We start from the raw sequence: 19307 nt of genomic DNA, 5'->3' as shown, positions 1-19307 counted from the left end.
CCTGCCCACTACGGTACCCGTTGTGGGCAGGACAGGAACTCCAACTACGTTCAGTGGGAGGCACTGGCCTCGTAGTATTATCGCTAGAAAATTAATCCAAAATCTCAGCTAAAGTTCTGGGGACCTGGGTTCGAATCCCGCACGGCAGATGGTGAAATTTAAATACAATTTTTTAAAATTCTGGAGTTAAGAAGCTACTGATGACCATGAAATCGTTGTCGATTGGTGGAAAAGGCCATTTGGTTCACTAATGACCTTTAGGGAAGGAAATCTGCTGTCCTTACCTGGTCTGGCCTACATGTGACAGCTGGGCCATAGCAATGTGCTTGACTCTCAACTGCCCTCTGAAATGGCCTAACTAAGGGCAACTGGGGATGGCAGCTAGGGATGGGCAATAAATAATGGCCAGCCAGTGACACTCATGTCCTACGAATGAATAAAAAAATTCAGACATTTCTTCTCACCTCAGTTCTAAAAGGTTTACCTCAAACTATGACCCGTAGTTCATAGAATCCCTATAGTGCAGAAGGAGACCATTCGGCCCTTCAGGTCTGCACTGACCACAATCTCACCCAGGCCCTATTCCTGTAACCCTACATATTTACCCTGCTGATCCCCCCGACACTAGGGGGGATGTATCATGGCTAATCAACCTAACCCGCACATCTTTGGACTGTGGGAGGAAACCCACAGGGAGAACATGCAAACTCTGCACAGACAGTGACCCAAGGCTGGAATTGAACCTGAGTCCCTGACTCTGTGAGGCCATTGTGCTAACCACTGTGCTCTCAGTTCCGGAGTTCCTCCGCCATCAGAGATATTCTTTCTGAATCTACTCTGTCCAACCCTGTTAGAATTTTATAAGTTTCTATGAGATCCCCTCTCACTCTGATAAACTCCAATGAATACAATCCTAACCAATTTAGTCCTTCATGCAGGCCTTACATCCAAATAAACCCTGTTCAAAATAATATTTTTACTGTGCCCACTACATAGCACTGACTATTTACACAGCACCTTCAGGCATAGCAGAATATCCCAAACTATTTCACAGGAGTGTTACAAAACAAAGTCTTACACCCTGTCAAATATTCGGGACAAATGACCGAAAGCTTGATCAAAGAGGTGGGTTTGAAGGAACACCAAAGGCAGAGAGTGTGGCAGAGAGGTGTAGGGGGGAAATTGCTAGGCCAAAGGCCTCGGCAGCTGAAGGCATAGCCACCAATGATTAAAATCAGCGATGCTCAAAAGATCAGAATTAGAAGAGTGCACATGATCACATTTTGGTCATGGGGTGTGAGTGTTGTTGTCAAGATTGGCACTTGTTGCCTGATTGCCCTTGAGAAGGTGATGGTGAGCTACCTGCTTCTGAACTGCGGCAGTGGATGGGGAGTAGGTACACGCACCATGCTGTTAGGGAGGGAGTTCCAAGATTTCGACCCAGCGACTGTGAAGGAACGACGGTATATTTCCAAGTCAAAATGGTGAATGACCTTCGAGATGGTGGTGTTCCCATGTGTCTGTTGCTCTTGCCCCTATGGGTGGTAGAGGTAGTGGGTTTGAAAGGTGCTGTCTAAGGAACCTTGGTGAGTTCCTGCAGAGCATCCTGTAGATAGTACACGTTGTGCGTTGGAGGGAGTGAATGGTTAAGGTGGTGGATGGGGTGTCTGTCAGTCAGCCATCCCGAAGTAGATATAGTGTTGTAGTGCTGGAAGAGGTTTAAAGTAAAGTTGGTTGGTGACTAGTGGGGTGCCCCAGGGGTCGGTGCTGGGGCCTCAGCTATTTACCATTTATATAGATGATCTGGAGGAGGGAACCGAGTGCAGGGTGTCGAAATTTGCTGATGACACCAAGATTGGGGGAAAGGCAAATTGTGCGGAGGGTGTGGAGAGTCTGCAGAAGGATCTAGATAGGCTGGGCGAATGGGCCAGGAAATGGCAAATGGAATTTAATGTTGGCAAGTGTGAGGTGGTCCACTTTGGTAGGAAGAATGGTAGGAAGGACTATTACTTACGTGGCGAAAAACTGCAGCAGGCGACGGTGCAGAGGGACCTCGGGGTCCTTGTGCATGAGTCGCAAAAACCCAGCTTGCAGGTGCAGCAGGTGGTCAGGAAGGCAAATGGGATGCTGGCCTTCATAGCGAGGGGGATTGAATATAAAAGTAGGGAGGTCTTGCTGCAGCTGTATAGGGCATTGGTGAGGCCGCAGCTGGAGTACTGTGTGCAGTTTTGGGCGCCGCACCTGCGCAAGGATATTTTGGCCCTGGAGGGAGTGCAGAGGAGGTTTACTAGGCTGATACCGGAGTTGAGGGGATTGAGCTATGAGGAGAGGCTGAATAAACTAGGCTTGTACTCGTTAGAGTTTAGAAGAATGAGGGGAGATCTCATTGAGACGTATAAGATGATGAATGGGATGGATAGGATAGAGGTGGAGAGACTCTTCCCGCTCAAAAAAGACAGTAGGACTAGGGGGCACAGCCTCAAGATAAAGGGGAGGCGGTTTAGAACGGAGTTGAGGAGGAACTTCTTCACTCAAAGGGTGGTGAACCTCTGGAATTCTCTGCCCGTTGAAGTGGTGGAGGCTGCCTCGCTAAATATTTTTAAGAAGCGGGTTGATGGGTTCTTGATAAGAGAGGGGATTAAGGGTTATGGGGAGAGGGCGGGAAAGTGGAACTGAGCCACAACAGATCAGCCATGATCTTATTGAATGGCGGGGCAGGCTCGAAGGGCTAGATGGCCTACTCCTGCTCCTATTTCTTATGTTCTTATGTTTAAAGTTTATTTATTAACCACAAGTAAGGCTTACATTAACACTGCAATGAAGTTACTGTGAAATTCCCCTAGTCACCACACTCTGACGCCTGTTTGGGTTAATGCATCTAACCAGCACATCTTTTGGACTGTGGGAGGAAACCGGAGCCTGATGGGATTGTTGTCGGTGCAGACTCGATGGGCTGAATGGCCTCCTCTGCACGGTAGGGAGTCTATGATTCAATGATTGGGTTCAAAACCAATATCCCAGAATCTCACTGCTAGCCAGACCAGAGGGAAGCTATTGGAATATTTGTACTCTGAGCCTCACATTCCTGGGAAGAGAGAACAGTGTAAACACCCAGAGCCCATGTGCCCCATGTTATTGATGCCTTTACCTGTGCTCTGGATTAATGATTACACCTGCAGTTTATTGAGAAATCGTTACAGTTTGCAATCTAATCAGTCTGCATAACAAATGAATGATTCACGATAACAATTGCCCCCTACAATATGAGCACGAGTAACATAAAACACTTCTTGCATGTGCACGTCATTCAAATGTAAGACTTGAAAATATTTATTGGTTATTTATTAGACAATCTCCCCAGCTCCGTCCTACCCAAACTCCAACAACATCAAGGGCAGCCTGGCTCACGTCCAGCGCCAGGCTCATAGTTTCCACTTCTGATTCAGTTGTGGGATCAGAGCCCCCACCTCAGGAGGGGGAGCAAGAGGGCCCCTGTTGACCCCTCTGCGTGGCACCCGCATGATGCAGCAAGGGGTCAGCTGTGGACCACCCTCCCCCTCCGGGTTCATAATCCCATCCTGGAGACCTGAGCACCAAATCAGAGGGCTGCGGAGGCCAGATCACTGAGTGTCTTTAAGACAAGAGATGGATAGGTTCTTGAACGACAAGGGAACCAAGAGTTATGGAGAGAAGGCAGGCGAATGGGGGAATGAGAAAAATATCAGCCATGATTGAATGGCAGAGGAGATTCGATGGGCCGAATGGCCTAATTCTGCTCCTATAACTTATGGTCTTATGGTCTCTGACTCGCCAGCACTGCACCGAGGGAGTGCTGCACTGTTGGAGATGCCGTCATTACGCTGAGCATCCATTTGTCACTCCTGGCTGCTCTGGACGCTTGTCAGATAAAGACTTTGAATCAATTTGAAGAAGGGCAACAAAAACAATTTGCATTTATATGACACCTTTAACAACAACAAGAACAACTTACATTTAGATTGTGCCTTTAACGTAATGTCTTTGGGGAAGTGGGTTCATCTCCCACCGCGGCGGCTGGTGGAACTGACATTTAATTAACAGAATCTGGAATTGGAAACTGGTCTCAGCGATGGGTGACCATGAAACTATCGTCGATTGCAGGAAGAAAACCATCTGGTCCACTAATCTCCTTGACCGGCCCGGCCTACATGTGACTCCAAACCCACAGCAATGTGGCTGACTCTTATCTGCCCTCTGAAATGACGCACTCAGGTTCAAGGGCAACCCGGGATGAGCCACTAATGTTGTTACCAGCGGTGCCCACATCCCATGAAAGAATTTCAAAGAAACCTCCCAAGACACAACATAGGATTATTATCAGACAGAGGCTGGCATTAAGCCACATCTGGAGATAGTTTTAAGGAGTGTCTTCAATGAGGAGAGAGAGAGAGAGAGAGATGCGACAGTTGAGGGAGGGGATTCCAGGGTTTAAGACTTGGGTAGCTGAAGGCATGAACACCAATGGTGAAGCAATTAAAACTGGGGACATCCAAGACACCAGCGTTGAGGGGTGTGCACGTATCTTGGAGTATTGTAGATATAAAGGAGCTCACACAGATAGGGGGTGTTGCAACATTCCTTTAAGGGATAGCAGCATGCCATCACTCGAATGGAAGTGCATCACCTGATCCCCAGTCTCAGTTTCACTTTGGTCTGTGAGCAGAACACAGCACACACTGCTCTGCTGTTCATGTCTTTTTACCTGGTCTCAATAAATGAACACGTTTACCGCACCCCTTAAATTTTATTTATATCTTTATTTGAATCACAAGTTGGCTTACGTTAACACTACAATGAAGTTACTATGAGAATCCCCTAGTTGCCACACTCCAGCGCCTGTTCTGGTACACCAAGGGAGAGTTTAGCATGGCCAACGCACCAAACCAGCGCTGCTTTCGGACTGTGGGAAGAAACCATGCAGACACGGGGAGAATGTGCAGACTCCACATAGACAGTGACCCAAGCTGAGAATCGAACCCAGGACCCTGGCTCTGTGAGGCAGCAGTGCTAACCACTGTGTCGTTGCAGAGTGATTGATGCCTTTATACCATTACAACAACATGACATGGCGTATACTGGTGGTCAAACAGCGCGGCAGCAGGATTGAGTATAGATACAACATACTGCATAGCATTGGATCATGCTACACGGACTGAGATTATCTTGATTGCTCAGTCTGCAACTATGTGACGTCTTTGGTAAGTGCTCAAGCCACAGCTTGGTAAATGCACAGAAACACTTTGCAGATGCCACATAGAGCAGGTGAATCCCCCGAGGTGAGATTGCTGCACACAGTCTGTTAGTCCATGAGCGAGGCAGCACAGCCCAGCAAGGACCAGTAAGTGGGGTGCATCAGTCAGCAAGGCAAGAGACCAGGGTGAGTCTAACGGGTCAATTGAAAGTGAGGGAGAGTCAAACAAAAAAAGACCATCAGAAAAGTTGGGCTGGAGGAAGCTGTGTTGATCATAGGATCCCTAACGTGCAAAGGTCATGAATGTAGCCCAATCCATCATGCAAACCGGCCCCCCATCCATTGACTCTGTCTACACTTCCTGCTGCCTTGGCAAAGCAGCCAGCATCATTAAGGACCCCACGCATCCCGGACATTCTCTCTTCCACCTTCTTCTGTCAGGAAAAAGATACAAAAGTCTGAGGTCACGTACCAACCAACTCAAGAACAGCTTCTTCCCTGCTGCCATCAGACTTTTGAATGGACCTACCTCGCACTAAGTTGATCTTTCTCTACAGCCTAGCTATGACTGCAACACTACATTCTGCACTCTCTCATTTCCTTCTCTATAAACAGGATACTTTGTCTGTATTGTGCAAGAAACAATACTTTTCACTGTATGTTAATACGTGTGACAATAATAAATCAAATCAAATCAGAAGGAGGCCATTCGGCCCATTGAGTTTGCACTGACTCTCTGACAGAGCATTTTAGCCAGGCCTATCCCTGTAACCCCATATATTTACCCCACTAATTGCCTCCACATCTTGGGACACTAAGGGGCAATTTAACATCGCCAATCCACCTGACCTGCACGTAGTTGGCATGTGGGAGGAAAGAAGAACACCCGGAGGAAACCCATGCAGACACGGGGAGAATGTGCAGATTCCACACAGACATTAACCCAAGCCGGGAATCAAACTCAGGTGCTTGGCGCTGTGAGAAAGCAGTGCTAACCACTGTGCCCTGAGTTGAGATTATAAGGGAGGGAAATTTGGGATAGAGTCACAGAATCATAGATGTTGATAGCGTGGAAACTTTAGCCCAACTTGTCCACGCTGCCCTTTTTCCTAAACCCCTAAGATAGTCCCAATTGCCCGCATTTGGCCCATATCCCTCTATACCCATCCAACCCATGTAACTGTCTAAACAAAAAGGAGGAAGCGACTACAGCCACACAGAGTCCAGGTGCTAGTGTGGAGGGAAGATCAAAGGGATACTGTCCACACAATCCCCCTGGTTTGAATGGGGTGCGAGGTTAAGTGGGGGGGAGGGAGCAGAAACACAAGGATGAATGTTTTAAAGTCAATGGGTTGCCAGCTCTGGAGCCACATCACCACAGGCGTGCCGGGTGAACGGGATTCGGTGCGGGTTAGGGTACAGGGAACAAAGGTTTGGTGAGTGAAGTTTGTGGCTTCAATCTCTCTTGTTAATTTGTTAAATTTTTACTTTACCTCAGAACACCCATCTGATTAGTTAGTGTGGCGAGTTCCTGAAATGAGGAGCTTGTCGTATCAGGAACGGTTGAGGACTCTGGGTCTGTATTCGTTGGAGTTTAGGAAGATAAGGGGGGATCTTATTGAAACTTACAGGACACTACGAGGCCCTGGATAGAGTGGATGCGGAGAGGATGTTTCCACTAGTAGGAAAAACTAGAACCAGAGGGCACAACCTCAGGCTAAAGGGACGATCCTTTAAAACAGGGATGAGGAGGAATTTCTTCAGCCAGAGAGTGGAGAATCTGTGGAACTCTTTGCCACAGAAGGCTGCGGAGGTCGGGTCACCGAGTGTCTTTAAGGCAGAGAGAGATAGGTCCTTGATTAATAAGGGGATCAGGAGTTATGGGGAAAAGGCAGGAGAATGGGGATGAGAAAAATATCAGCAGTGGTTGAATAGCGGAGCAGACTTGATGGGCCGAATGGCCTAATTCTGCTCCTATGTCTTATGTTCTCATGGTCTCCTGGTGATCTGTATCAGTTCAAAGACGTGCAAGTTATGTGTGGACTGGCCACGTTGAATTGCTCCATAGTGTCCTGGGATGTGTAGGTCAGATGGATGAATGGTACACGTGCGGGCTTACAGGGATAGGGTGGGGGTTAGTGGGGGGGAGAGAATCTGGGTAGGTAAGAGTCAGATAGGCTGAATGGCCTCGTTCAGCACTGAAGGGATTCTACACTCTGCCAAGTGGTTGACAGGTGCAGTTCCGACTGGTTCAGGGTGTAGTTTCCCACAGATCCAGCTCGTTTCAACCAGTGGTTTGGGGATCCCGAGTGAGGGGATGTCCGGAAGAAACTGGGGCCTCGACAGGTACGGAGTTGCACAAGCACAGAAAGGAAACAAAAAAAAAACAAAACCGGACAGCCCGGGCAGAGGAATGAGGTTGTTTTGGAAGTTAAGCCTGTGATTTGCGTCTTTTCAGAGAGAGATTGTGCAACCAGCTCGATTGCACATAATTCTCCGGAATTTCTCTGTGGCAATGGAATCAATAGAACAACAACTTGCATTTATATAGCCCCTTTGACATAACAACGTGGCAACAGAAGTAAACACCTCGCTGAGCTGCTGCACAGGAACCTAATCAAATAAAATCTACACATAGGAAGGTCGATCTCTCTGCCTTGCATATCTTCACACTCAGGCTGTTTTTCATTCTTTGGGGAACAGTGCAGGAAGGTATCTGGAGCCTGTTTATCCACATTGGATGATCATAGAATCCCTAAAGTGCAGAAGGAGGCCATTTGGCCCATTGAACAAAGAACAGCACAGCACAGGAAACAGGCCCTTTGGCCCTACAAGCCCGCGCCGCCATTTTTACATCCAGGCCCCATTCCCGCAACCCCACGTGTTCACCCTGCCAATCCACCTGACACGAAGGGGCAATTTAGCAAGGCCAATCCACCTAACCCGCCCACCTTTGGCGTGTGGGAGGAAACCGGAGCGCTCGGAGGAGACCCACGCAGACACGGGGGGAATGTGCAAACTCCACAGAGACAGTGACCCGAGGCCGGAATCGAACCCTGGGTCCCTGGTGCTCTGAGGCAGCAGTGCTAACCACCGCGCCACCGTGCCACCCATTCATTAATGCGGTTGTCAGATTTTCGTTAATAAAGGGCTCCACGCTTTGGGAAGAGTGCAAAGGCCCAGGAGAGGGTGCAGGAGAGATTCATGAGAATGGTTCCAGGGTGAGGATCTTCACTTGTGAAGTTAGATTGGAGAAGTTAGGGCTGTTTGCCTCAGAGTAAAGAAGGCAAAAAGGAGATTTGATAGAGGTATTCAGAATCAACAGGGGATTGGATAGACTAGATAGGAAGAAACTGTTCCCCTTTGTGAAAAGGTCAGGAATGAGAAAGAACAGATTTAAAGTAATTGATAAAAGAAGCAAAAGAGACATGAGGAATTCTTTCTTACGCAATGAGTGATTAGGGTCCAGAATGTTCCGCCTGAACGTGTGGTGGAGGCAGATTCAATGGAGGCGTCCAAGAGGGAATTAGGCTGTTACCTGGAAAGGAGGAATGTGCAGGGTTACGGGGAGAGGGCAGGAGAATGGCACTAAGGGCACTAATTGCCCATTCCGAGAGCTAGTGCTGCCACAATGGGCCGAATGGCCTCTTTCTGTGCTGTGTCAATTCTGTGATTCTGTAAGAGTTGAACGAGTAGCATTGACATTGCATCTGGGGAGAGGGGGTTTTTCATCTGCATTCCCTCGCAAAGTTCAGGATGGAGAATTGGAGTGATGGATTTCATTGTTCTCACTCCACCTCGTGGGGTGGGGAGCCTCCATGCGGAGGTGACTGTCTTACATTTGGTCATTTTGATTCCTCAGAGCAATGCCAAGATGACACTAGTTTCTAAGTGTGGAACTGGTCTATTTCCAGGGGTTTGAATGTATAACTACAATCAGAAAATACTTGCACCATGCTTACAGCTCAGCTTCCAGTAGCTTTGGTCATCTATGTTATTTGCTCTGAGTCAACATCCAGGCATAACCAATCAAGTGGGCATAGATCCATGAGCAGACTCCCATTATCAAACACAGAACAATTAAACACTGCAGCTCCTCGAGGAGAGGCTGAGGAATTAGTGCCACATTTTCAAACTCACTGCATTAGTAGGCTGACTGAGGGCTCACTGCATTAGTAGTGCCAGAGTAGATCTCACTCTCTAAGTGGTGACATCCCATGGCTGAGTTGCATGTAAGATGATCTGGGAGGGTGTGTACACATGTGTGTACACATGCTACTGGCTTGTACCCATGGGACCACGCCCAAAACAATGACTGAGTATGCACACCAATAACTCTTTTCCCAGATCGGCTGACGTGCAGTCTAGGTATTGTCCTTCCAGTGTCAGCTGTGACCTAACAGGTAGCCTCTTCCCTTTGAGTCAGAAGGTTACAGCTCAAATTCCACTCCCAAGACTTGAGTACAAAATCCAGGCTAACCCTTCAGTGCAGTACTGAGGGTGTGCAGCACTGTCAGTGGTGCCAATTTTTTGATGAGATGTCAAACTGAGGTCCCATCCTTCTGTGGATATAAAAGAACCCGCAGCACATTTTTGCAGAGGAGCTGAGTAACCCTGAGGCCAATACTTAAAATCGTAGATTCATAGAATGGTTACAGCATAGAAGGAGGCACTTGGGCCCGTCATGTCCATGCTAGCTCCTTGTGAGAGCAATACAGCCAGTCCCACTCCCCTGCCTTTTCTCCGCAGGCCTTTAAATGTTTAATCTTCAGGTAATTATCCTTCAATCGACAATCAAAACAGGGTATCTGCTCATTATTAAATTATTGTCTGTGCAAATTTGCTGCATTATGACAGCAACTACATAGTAAGACTGGCTGTGAAGTGCGGGTGGCATGGTGGCGCAGGGGTTAGCACTGCTGCTTCACAGTGCCAGCAACCCAGGTTTGATTCCCAGTTCGGGCCACTGTCTGTGCAGAGTCTGCATTTTCTCCCCTTATCGGTGTGGGTTTCCTTTTGGATGCTCAGGTATCCTCCCACAGTCTGAAAGACGTGCAGGTTAGGTGCATTGGCCGTGCTAAATTCTCCCTCAGTGAACCCGAACTGGCACCTGAGTGTGGCAACTGGGGGATTTTCACAGTAACTACATTGCGGTGTTAGTGTAAGTCTACTTGTGACACTAACGAATAAGCTGGAAACATAGAGTCATAGTGGTTAAGAGTGTGGAAACAGGCCCTTCAGCGCAACTTGTCCATTCTGCCACTTTTTTGAAACATTTTGACTATGTGCAATGTGATATGTAAAGGCAATGCTTTCTTTCATCCAGCCTCTGAATTCTCCACAACGCACTTCCAGTCCAATGACGTCTGATGCTGGAATAAGTCTCTCTTTCTAAAAACAGCTGCAAAACAATACACTATAGATGGCACAAAAATCAGAGGAGAGGCATGGTGGCACAGTAGTCCTTAGGGGTTAAAAAAAAGGGCAGCATGGACAAGTTGGGCCAAAGGGCCTGTTTCCATGCTGTAAACCTCTATGACTCTATGACTACTGCCTCACAGCACTAGGGATCCAGGTTCAATTCCCTGCTCGGGCCACTGTCTGGATGGAGTTTGCACATTCTCCCCGTGTCTGCATGGGTTTTTGTTTCCCCCGGGTGCTCCGGTTTCCTCCCGCAGTCCAAAGATGTATGGGTTAGGTGGATTGGCCGTGACAAATTGCCCTTTAGTGTGTGTGTGTGGGGGGTGGGGGAACTAACTAAGGTAAACACATGAGGTTATGGGGATAGGGTCCGGGTGGGATTGTGGACGGTGCAGACTCGATGGGCTGAATGGCCTCCCTTTGCACTGCAGAATCCTGTGGAGGTGGGGTGCTGGAGGGCCCGACAAACAAGAAATTAATGTTTTTGGCCTGGCTTTGCATCGGCACTGGGCGATTGCACCATCTCTAACTCACTAAAAAGCTGCTGAGTGATAACATTGCAACATTGCACAAAGATTGCACATACTTTACTTGTCCAGGGCAAAACAGGCGGAGCCTGGGAAGCTCTCATCATAAATAACACTGTTGCCATGGCGAACGTGAAGGGACTGAGCTTAAAAGGCAATGTTTGAGTGATGCGGTGACTAATTTATTAGCGTTTTTCAGAGAAAAAAAAGCAAAAGCTGCCTTGGCCGGGCTCTGTGGTTGGAGCCTTTATTTAGATGGTGCTACGTCAATTGCTAATTATAAGCTGAAGAGTTAGGGCTTGGCCCCATTCTCGAATCCCATTCGCAGACCCCCGCTTAATTTAAAGTTTACTTATTAGTGTCACGAGTAAGTCTGACATTAACACTGCAATGAAGCGACTGTGAAGATCCCCTAGTCGCCACAGCCCGGCGCCTGTTTGGGTCGATGCACCCTAACCAGCAGTTCTGTCACTGAGAGCTTATTTATTTATTAGCGTCGCGAGTAAGGCTGACATTAACACTGCAATGAAGTGACTGTGAAAATCCCCCTAGTTGCCACATTCCAGCCCCTGTTCGGGTACACTGAGGAAGAATTTAACACGGCCAATGCACCCTAACCAGCAGTTCTGTCACTGAGAGTTTATTTATTTATTAGTGTCGCAAGTAAGGCTGACATTAACACTGCAATGAAGTGACTGTGAAAATCCCCTAGTTGCCACATTCCAGCCCCTGTTCGGGTACACTGAGGGAGAATTTAGCACGGCCAATGCACCCTAACCAGCAGTTCTGTCACTGAGAGTTTATTTATTTATTAGCGTCGCAAGTAAGGCTGACATTAACACTGCAATGAAGTGACTGTGAAAATCCCCTAGTCGCCACAGCCCGGCGCCTGTTCGGGTCGATGCACCCTAACCAGCAGTTCTGTCACTGAGAGTTCATTTATTTATTAGCGTCGCGAGTAAGGCTGACATTAACACTGCAATGAAGTGACTGTGAAAATCCCCCTAGTTGCCACATTCCAGCCCCTGCTCGGGTACACTGAGGGAGAATTTAGCACGGCCAATGCACCCTAACCAGCACGTCTTTCGGACTGTGGGAGGAAACCCACACAGACACAGCGGGGTGGGGATGGGGTGGTGGGGAGAACGTGCAGACTCCGCACAGACAGTGACCCAGGCCGGGAGTTGAACCCAGGTCCCTGGAGCTGTGAGGCAGCAGGCCTAACCATTGTGGCACCGTGCCGCCGCTGCAGTGGCCCCTAGCTATCGACCCCTCCACTGAGGAGAAATATTCATATCGGTAATCCCTCAAGCGTGGGACCATTCTGCAGTTCCTTCTCCCAAAGCCTTCACATCATTACGGAATGTGGAGTCAAGACTTGCAGCTGGAGCTAAAGGTGCGTTTTATAAAGGCTAACCAAACCTCCCAGCTTTCGGGCTCCATATCTTCACCTACAATGTTCTTCTGCTGCTTGGGGGATCTGAATTTGGGTAGGATTTTTTTCCCAGCTGGCAGTGTGCTTCTGGCCCTCTGATGTGGTTAAGTGGAGTAACAGATGTTGAGTTAGTGACATTAAGGAATTTGAATTCCGTCATTTGGAATTCAGACCCAGCTGACTGCCTTCCAGGAGTTGGTGGAAGGGGGGCCTCACTCCCCCCGATAGTTACTGAGCTGTGCAGGTTCGGTGCATCAGCCTGGGTGGGCCTAGTTCCCATTGGCCTCAGCGCCTCTGAGTTGGGCAGAGGGCCAGTCAGCCACGGGCCCACAAGAACGGTCACTCACCACTGAGCTCCTGCTTCACCGAGTGCGAGTGCCTGGAGTGCTTGGCGGCGGACGGGCAGTATGCGGGCTAATCCGTGACGCCCCCCCCCACTACAGAGTTGAACACCCTGCCTGAATGTGGACGTAGAGGTGGTGGGGGGGGACAGGAGCGGGGTTGGGTGGGAGGGTGAGCTGCGTGAGAAAAAACAGGATGGGACGCTGGAGGCACTCCCTACACTCTTCCTTCAGGAAGGGAACACCCACAAATTAATTGTGAGGGATGTAAAAAGAAAGGTTTACATTTCTGTAGCGCCCTTCACAACCTGAGGACATTAAAAATGCAGTTTATAGCGGGGGTGGGGAGGATTAAGTACTTCTGAAGACACTGTTAGAATGTGTGCTGTGTGATTATTTACCCCGTGTGAGAATAGAAGCTTCCTGACTCAGGTGCCGAGGCAGCACTGTGGTTAGCACTGCTGCCTCACAGCTCCAGGGACCCAGGTTCAAGTTGAATCTCGGGTCATAGATCCATTGACGTTTACAGCATGGAAACAGGCCCTTTGGTCCAACTTGTCCATGCCGCCTAGTTTTTAACCACTAAACTATTCCCAAATGCCCACGTTTGGCCCAGATCCCTCTGTACCCATTGTATCCATGTAACTATCTAAATGCTTTTTAAAAGACAAAATTGTATCCGCCTCTATTACTACCTCTGACAGCTCATTCCAGACACTCACTACCCTCTGTGTGAAAAAATTGCCCCTCTGGACCCTTTTGTGTCTCTCCCCCTCACCTCAGATTTATGCCCTCTAGTTTTAGACTCCCCTACTGTCTGTATGGAGTTTTCACATTCTCCCCATGTCTGCGTGGGTTTCCTTTGGGTGCTCCAGTTTCCTCCCACAATCCAAAGATGTGCAGGTTGGGTTGATTGGCTGTGCTAAATTGCTCCTTACTGTCAGGGAGATTGGGGTAAATACATTGGGTTCTGGGGATAGGGCCTGGGTGGAATTGTTGCTGGTACAAGATCAATGGGCCGAATGGTCTCCTTCTGCAGAGTAGAGATTCTCCGGTTATTTAGGACCGAGATGAGGAGGAACTTTCGCACTCGGAGCTTTTTGAATCTTTGGAATTTTCTAGTCCTGAGGATTGTTCATGCTCGATGGTCCAGTGTACTCAAGGCTGCTGCGGATTTTCAGTCTCTCAGAGAATCAAAAGAGTGGACAGAAACGTGGGACAGAGTTTAACAGTCCCGCAGGCGTCAGACTGTAAAATGCATCGCGCCGTCCAAAAGTCTATTGACTTTGGCGGGTCTGTAAAATCCCATCGGGGTAAGGTTCCGTCTCATGGAGTTGAGGCAGGAGATCAGCCGATATCATATTGAATGGCCTTGAACTGCCTTGAGGTCTCCTCCTGCTCCTATTTCCTGTGTCCTTGTGTGTAGCAAGCTCCTATAAATACCAGTTTGATAGTGGCCGAGTAACTTGCTTCATTGATTATTGTTGAGTTGGGAACGTATCTCGGGGAGTCCTCTTGGCTCTTCTTTGGATGCTGACTGTGGAATCTCCCCACACGCTCACCCCGTGGGCGGGGGGGGGGGGAGTGGGGGGGGGGGGGGGGGGGGGGAGCAGGGAAGACCTTGATTTAACCTCTCACCCACCCTGAGGGTGTGCAGAGCTCTCTCGGGACTGTGCTGGTGCCTCAGTCTAGAGCGCTTGCTCCGGTCTCTGGAGAGGGGCTTGCCAGTACAAAAGGATAGGAACTGAATGACAGAGCAGCGCTGCTTTGAAAGCAGCCCCCGCCCGCGCCCCCCCCCGGCCCCACTCACCCTCCCTTTATAAGCGCAGGAGCAGCTGGCTCAGAGGTAGTGCAATTTGCATCAAGATTATAAATAGCAGCAAGTCACCGATGACTAAGGCAGGTCTAATCACACCTCTATATTCAGAGGCTGCCCACAGAACTACAGAGAGCAAAGAACACTCGTTACACTCAACCCCGAAAACAACACTTCTCCCTCAGTCCTCTGAACATAATTTCCGATGGTTGAAATCGTTAAGCAGAATGAGGGGGACATTTAAGTGCGCATAAGCATGTTCTTTAGCCATTGTGAAAATCGCAGTCAAAGATGGTTTTCTGAAGGAGGTTTTGTTAAATAGGTTTACCAGGGATGGCGGGACTGATGTATGAGGAGAGATTGATTAGGTTAGGATTGTTTTTGCTGCAGCTCAGATGCGGGGAGCGGGGGAACGATCTCACAGAGACTTATAAAATTCTAACAGGACTAGACAGGGTAGATGCAGGGAGGGTGTTCCCGATGGTTGGGGGGGAGTCCAGAACCAGGGGTCACAGTCTGAGGATTCAGGGTAAACCATTTAGGACGGAGAAGAGGAGACATTTCTTCACCCAAAAAGTGGGGAGCCTGTGGAATTCATTACCACAGGAAGTAGTTGATGACCAAAACATTGAATGTATTCAAGAGGCAGCTGGATGTGGCACTTGGGGCGAACGGGATCAAAGGTTATGGGGAAAAAGCAGGATTAGGCTATTGAGTTGGACAATCAGCCATGATCGTGATGAATTGCAGAGTAGGTTCAACGGGCCGAATGGCCTCCTGCTCCTATCTTCTATGTTTCTAGATAACATCAAAATGATTAGCAATGCTAATCTGTTCTGTGAGCGATATCTCTGCTTCTCTCCTGGTCTTTCTGCATTTCTGTAAACATTTCAAGGTCATAGAAACTAGAAACTAGTTCAAGCCAGCGCCATCAGTCATCACGATCATGGCTGATCATTGAATTCAATATTCGGATCCCCCCCCTCTCCTTCCCCCCGTATTTAAAACGTTTATTTATTAGTGTCACAAGTTGGCTTACGTTAACATTGCAATGAAGTTACTGCGAAAATCCCCCAGTCGCCACACTCTGTCACCTGTCTGGGTACACTGAGGGAGAATTTAGCACGGCCAATGTACCTAACCAGCACGTCTTTCTGACTGTGGGAGGAAACCGAAGCACCCAGAGAAAACCCATGCAGACACGGGGAGAATGTGTCTTCACACAGAAAATGACCCAAGCTGGGAATCGAACCCGGGTCTCCGGCACTGAAAGGCAGCGGTGCTACCACTCTGCCATGCTGCCACCATATATTTTGATCCCTTTAGCCCCAAGAGCTATATCTAATTTCTTCTTGAAATCACACAACATTTTGGCCTCAACTACATTCTGTGGTGGTGAATTTTACGCACTCAATTTCTTGTGTAACCCTAACTTACTTTGCCCTACCTGTAGTGGCTGTGTTAACATTCTGTAGCACTTAGCTTCTGGAAATCTCCCCCTAAACGTCTCCGTGTCCCTTTCTCTTCCCCTTTAAGAGGCTCCTGAAAATCTATTTCTTTGAAAAAGATTTTGGTCGCCTATTCTAACGTCTCCATTAACTCGGTGTCGATATCTGATTACGCTCCTGCGAATTTCTTTGTACTCTTCACCAACACTGTAGAAATGTATCTCATCCGGGTGGAGGTGTCTTTACCATCTTGGATTTGGCTTTAAATTGGTGTTCGCTCAGTTTAATTCGGGTTATCTGTTTGCTCGCCAGTGCTGATTTGTACCCTCTTTCCAGCTCACTCTGTCCCCGCTCAGCTGGCTCTCCACGCTCCAGTCAACTGAATTTAATTCCCTGGTATTTGGTTTCCAATGAACCCAATGGCTTTGCCCACTTTTCTGTTCGCCCCACAAGTACCCGGACTCTTCATTCAGCCAAGCCTTATTTACACAAGTCTGTCCAATATGTGCCAGAAAGAAATCCCACAGCACCAGTTTGAAGTCTAAACAGGATTTATTTGCAGCAAAAGCCGCAAGTTTTTGGGACAGCATGTCCCTTCGTCAGGTGGCTGGCATTTCTTTCTGTTTTACCCCAGTCCAACGCTGGCATCTCCACATCATGACTACAGCATGTGCCAGGACATTCTGTGCCTGAATTGGCCAGCTCAGTCATCTTTGGACGCACCAAAACCAGCCTCAAAATGACTAATGGTGTTGAGGTCCTCATCGATGACGGTGGATGAAGAACATTTATACCATTGGCCGTCATCCAATCAACTGTTATCTCTTGCCCTGCCTGGATCCTTTGAACTTCCTCCTTATTCAAAAAAAATCTCCTCAACTTCCTTCCCAATGTCCCAACTTCAGCCGACTTCCTTCACATCCAACTCGGTTCTCCCCCATCCTCAATTAAAGCTCTTCCCGTACATGTTTTCCATTAAGACGGGAGGGACAAGTAATCACTCCCAGCCCCAGGCACTGTGTGTGCGGCCATTCCTAGCAGCAGGGTTTAACCATGCCACTATCCACAGGACAAGGTAAACCCCCACGTGCTCTCTCGGATGGGCACAATCGATCGAAGAAGGCATCGGCGTCCTCCCTGGTGTCCCAGCCGAGGGTTATCACCCAACAAACGTCACGCTGCTGTTTGTGGGAGCTTGCTGTGCGCAAATTGACTGCTGTGTTTCAAACGTGAAGCTAAAGTCGCCGTAGCCCCAGATGACCATAAGCAGTTCTCTTCTTTGAGGGGAGGTGGGCGGAGCTGACTGGTGGTGATTTAACCCGTGGGTGAGGGGTAAGGGTTGAGGAGGCTGGGACTTCATAAATAACCTCAGCCGATACGGGAATTGAACCCACGCTGTTGAACCCGTCGCTTTGCATCACATACCAGCCGTCCAGACTCCTTACAACAATGACCACACCTCGAAAGTATTTCATCCCCTCTAAGGTGCTTTGGGACATGGTTAGATTGTGCAATGCACTTTACAAAAGCAGATTCCTTCCTCTGTTCTTGTTGGTGACTGGGTAATCAATGAATAGAATCACATAGTACAGAAGGAGGTCATTTGGCCCATTGCGTCTGCACTGACATCAGTCCCACCCAGGTCCTGTCCTATCCCTGTAACCCCACATATTTGCTCTTCTAAACCCCCCTGTTCAATTCCTGGCTCGGGTCACTGTCTATGTGGCGTCTGCACGTTCTCCCTGTTTCTGCGTGGGTTTCCTCCGGGTGCTCCGGTTTCCTCCCACAGTCTAAAGATCTGCAGATTAGGTGGATTGGCCGTGCTAAATTGCCCCTGAGTGCCCATGTAGCTAGCTGCAGGTTAGGTAGATTAGCCATGGTAAGTTGCTGCTTAGTGTCTAAAGATGTGTAGATTAGGTGAATTAGCCATGGGAAGTGTGTGGGGCAATGGGAGTGGGGGAGAGGGCCTGGGTAAAATACTCTGTCAGAGAGCCAGTGCAGACTCAGTGGGCTGAATGGCCTCTTCTACACTGTCAGCATCCTATGATTCTCCAACTAATGCCCGACAAACTCTCACTCTGTCATTTTCCTGCAGATTTTGGGAATTGTTTACTAAGGGGAAAATCAGGCTTCTTACTTCTTCTTTGGTAAAGAATTTTCAGGCCTTTTTCTCTTATTGATTCCACCTCTCGACATCCATTGACAGCTCATCTTAATGGATTAGTGTAGGAGTGGGACGTCTGCCCTCGTGGGTTTCCGTGGTTACTACTCAGCGGGAGCCTCCAGCAATCGTTGGTCAGAGTGTCTTTTCCCAGAGAAACACGGAGTGCCTATTGTTTAGTTAGGTGTGTGTGTGCTAGACTCCCTTCCTGTATCACATCAAATATAGACTCAACAGGAAGACTGCATAGTACACTCACTGTCCCCACTCCCACCCACCCACACAAACACACACACACAGACACGCATACACACACACACACGCACAGACACACACAGAGACACAGACACACGCACACAGACACACACACACACACACGCACAAACACACTCACACACACAGACACACACACACACAAACACACACACACACACACACGCACAGACACACACACACAGATACACACACAGACACACAGACACACACACACACAAACACACACACACACACACGCACAGACACACTCACACACACAGACACACACACACACAAACACACACACACACATGCACAGACACACACACACACAGACACACACACACAGACACACACACACGCACACACGCACACACACACACGCGCACAAACACACACACACACACACACACACACATATATACGGACTGACACATGCTCACATATGTGGTCTCCTTCATTGAGTTTGTGTGGCCATAAGTGTCTTTATTTTCGCCTCTTTTTACAAAGATCCTCTTGGCTGTTCTGGACAGTCACCTTAAAAAAAATGCAAAAACTTACGTTCATTAAAATAAGATGAAAAGCTTGAATTTCCAGCATACCTTTCACAACATTGGAACCTGTCAAACTGCTTTACAATCCCTACAGCGCAGAAAGAGATCATTCGGCCCGT

The sequence above is a fragment of the Carcharhinus amblyrhynchos genome, chromosome 16 (assembly GCF_965287045.1).
Source record: "Carcharhinus amblyrhynchos chromosome 16, sCarAmb.v2.hapA, whole genome shotgun sequence".
Lineage (NCBI taxonomy): Eukaryota > Metazoa > Chordata > Chondrichthyes > Carcharhiniformes > Carcharhinidae > Carcharhinus > Carcharhinus amblyrhynchos.
This window is presented reverse-complemented; position numbering follows the sequence as displayed.